Here is a 3,530-nt window from a genome sequence, read left to right as displayed (position 1 = left end):
CCTTCCAAGGGAGCATCATTGGGAGGTAATAGGTATGTGGTTTCTGCAATTGGGGATTATTCTAGGTATTAGTGGATTGCAACCAAGTCCCATTGGTGTGAAGTCCTAGAAGCCCGTAACAGATGGAGGAAGTGTGTTGATAGAAAGGTAACCCGACGTTCTGATTATGGTAGGGGTTCTTTCTTGCGTTTGTGCCGAGCTCACGGTAATAGGAGACACTTCATTGGTGTGGAAACTTTGAGGCGACGTGATGAGATGGCAGATTTGGGGAGCTGTTCCTTTCTAGAGGAGGATCGACATTTGTTGTCGAGCATTGGCATTAGTGTACGGGCTACGACATGTTTGGGCCATCTTATGCATAGGTTGCCGACTGTTACATATAGAGATATGGGATCTAGTGGAGATGCTTTAGATTTTAGGATGCGTCGGATGTTTGGCTACCCAGCATTTGGTCACATCGAGGATGTGAGATTTGATCTGATTGCGTATTTGGAATTCAGAGGCTCTTTTGGCTATCAGTTGGGAGCTTCTGATTCTGTTCTGAGCAGGTACGTCACTTTGGACTCTCGGCAGGTGGGGAGTATTGATCAGATCGTTAGGACATTACAGCGGGTGGAGAGTGATGCTACTCCATGTTGGGTGGAGATTACTCCACATACTTCAGATCATACTGCATCGTTTGGGATTTCAGCTGATGTGATACAGATTGGGAATCATGTTGTTTTGGATGCAGATGATAGGTTGATTGATTCGAGTGCAGCTGATAGATGTAGTCTGGATATGGCCATGGGTTTATCTCAGGTGGAGGTGTTTGGATTGTTTAAATTTGGGGCCATTGAAAGTGCTATCAGCCACAGAGTTGATGATATTAGAGAAGGGTTGTGAAATCTTCTAGTGGATTGAGGCCTTTGGAGGCCATTTGGATAAACTACGTGAGGCTTGATTCCTTGGGCAAGAGGATACGTAGGCAGTCATTTATGATGCAGCCGATTTGGTGAGTAGACATCGACGTTTGGGAGAGTGTTCGCACTCCCATTTGGATCCCGGACTTGTTGTGGATTGAGTTCGTTGTCGTGAGGTGTTTCCACGACGTACTGGATGCAACAAGTGGGAATTTTGGATGATTTGGTGTCGGCTCAGTTTTAGTAGAAACTTCGCCAAGGTGGAGAATTGTGAATGAGGTGGGACCTACTACCCACGTGAAGCAACCCAAGTGAAGCAACAATTTTGTTTGTTCGTTCGCAGGTGTGTGAAAAAGGCCCACCCGATATTTTCCTATAAATATCAACATGATCTCCTAGGTTTTTTGGTTGTGCGAAGGAGAGTTTCTTTTTTTTCGGCTGTGTTGTTTTTGGCAGAGCTGAGGCTTGGTTTTTTGGAGAAAACGCAGCAAAAGAAAAAAAAAGGAGCAGGGAAGAAAATTTCTTGTTGGCGACGTGCAGTTTTGCAGAGGACCCAACTTTGGTGTTTTCAAAGGAAGAAAACTACAGAGGTGACGGCTATCCTTTTGAGGGTTTGTGCACCCCCTTGAGAGATATTTGTGTGAGGTTTGAGAGATTGTGTGAGGGTTTAGATTAAGTGATTGTAAACCCTAGTTGTATTCTCTCCTCTCTAATAGTAGATCTCCCCCCTCCTTGCCCCGTGGACGTAGGAAATTTGCCGAACCACGTAAAATTTGTGTTCTTGCCATGATTTGTAATAGCTTGTAGGTTCCCTCGATAGGTCAGTCCTAGAACTGATGAGAGGAAGAGCTCATATCTCACTTTGTTAAGATATTTTACTTTCGGTTCTTGTTTCCTTTGTGAAACAGGATTTCCGTTGTGATCTAATCTCTTGTTATGCACCTTGCGTACCGGAGGTGCTGCCGAAATTTTCGCTGCGCACAACAGTGATGTCAGTAGTAAAGCCTAGAGAGAGGTAGTAAAGCCGAGCACTTGAGAGAGGCGATACGTGAGGACCAACACTTGAGGTTATAGTTTGTGTATGTACATTATGAGAGACTTGTAGAATTTTCGGTGAGCTAGAAAACCGAGTGTGTAGAGAAGTTCTGGCTTCTAAACCGGGTGTGTCAAGATAGTGGAGAACTCCTCGAGGTGAGGAGTGGAGACGTAGATCGTGGGGACCGAACTCCGTGAACATATCTTGTGTTTGAGTTTGCTTTGTGTACATTTATTTTGTGCTTGTAATTTATATTCTTAATCATAACTCACTCATATATCCTATGCAAGAATTAATTAATCAAGAAAGTTTTAATCGTCATTAATATCTAATAAGATTAGAAATAATCCTATTCACCCCCCTCTAGGATTCTTTTAGTTTGTGCGGGCAAATTTCCTGTAGGCGAGCTTGATTCCTGCGGGTGAGCGAAGCATTCAGGAGAGCTCGACTCGTGCGGGTGAGTCAAGAAATCAGGCGAGCTTGGGCGAGCTTGACCCGTGCGGGCGAGTCAAGCAATCAGGCGAGCTTGACTCGTGCGGGTGAGTTAAGCCATGTTGGCGAACTTTGGCTCGTGCAGGCGAGCAAAGCGTGTTGGCAAGTCAAGCTTGCAAGTGAGCTCTGCTTGGCTTCTTGAATGCAGGCGAACTTGACTTGTGCTGGCAAGTCAAAAAAACAAGCGAGCTTTGCTTGGCCTTCTGAATATAGGCGATCTTTGCTTGCTTTGAGCATGCGGACGAACTCAAACAGGCGAGATTTGAGTTCTCTTGTGTAAAGGAAATTTTTATTGCCTACATGGCACAATATGATTTAGAATTGGATCAATTGGATATGAAAACAGTTTTCTTCATGGTGATCTTCATGAAGAAATTTATATGACTCAGTCATTGGGGTTTCGAGCTGTCGAAAAGGAGAAATTGGTGTGTAGGTTGAAGAAATCGCTATACGCTGAAGCAATCTCTGAGACAGTGGTATAGGCGATTTGATGGGTTCATGATTGGCCATTCGTACATTAGGAGCCAGTTTGATCCTTGCGTGTACTATCACAAGTTGCATAGAGGTGCGTACATTTACTTATTGCTTTATATCGATGACATATTGGTTGCTTCTATTTCCAGATCAGCCATAAATAGATTAAAGATTCAGCTTTCGAGCCAGTTTGAGATGAATGATTTGGGTGAAGCGAAGCATATTTTGGGGATGGAGATCGGCAGAGATGGAAATAAGGGCAGAATTAGTTTGACAGAGGTGGCTTATTTAAAGAATGTTTTACAGCGATTTAATGTGAGCATGGAGACGAAGACATTCAGTGTACCTTTGGGAGCCCATTTGAAGCTTTCAGCTGACCTTTCACCGAAGCCAGTTGAGATAGAGAGTTGATGTCGAAGACTCCATATATAAGCACAGTGGGAAGCTTAATGTACGCTATGGTTTGTATGAGGCCGGATTTGTCACAGGCAGTTACATGCACGACCCTAGTCCGAGTCATTGAGATGTCGTGAGGTCGATTTTGAGGTGCATTTGAGGTACTCTCAATGTTGGTTTGGTGTTTGAGCGGGACATTTGTGGTGGACAGTTATGTATTGGATACGTAG

This window comes from Asparagus officinalis, chromosome 9, assembly GCF_001876935.1.
Source record: "Asparagus officinalis chromosome 9, Aspof.V1, whole genome shotgun sequence".
NCBI classification, from domain to species: domain Eukaryota; kingdom Viridiplantae; phylum Streptophyta; class Magnoliopsida; order Asparagales; family Asparagaceae; genus Asparagus; species Asparagus officinalis.
This window is presented reverse-complemented; position numbering follows the sequence as displayed.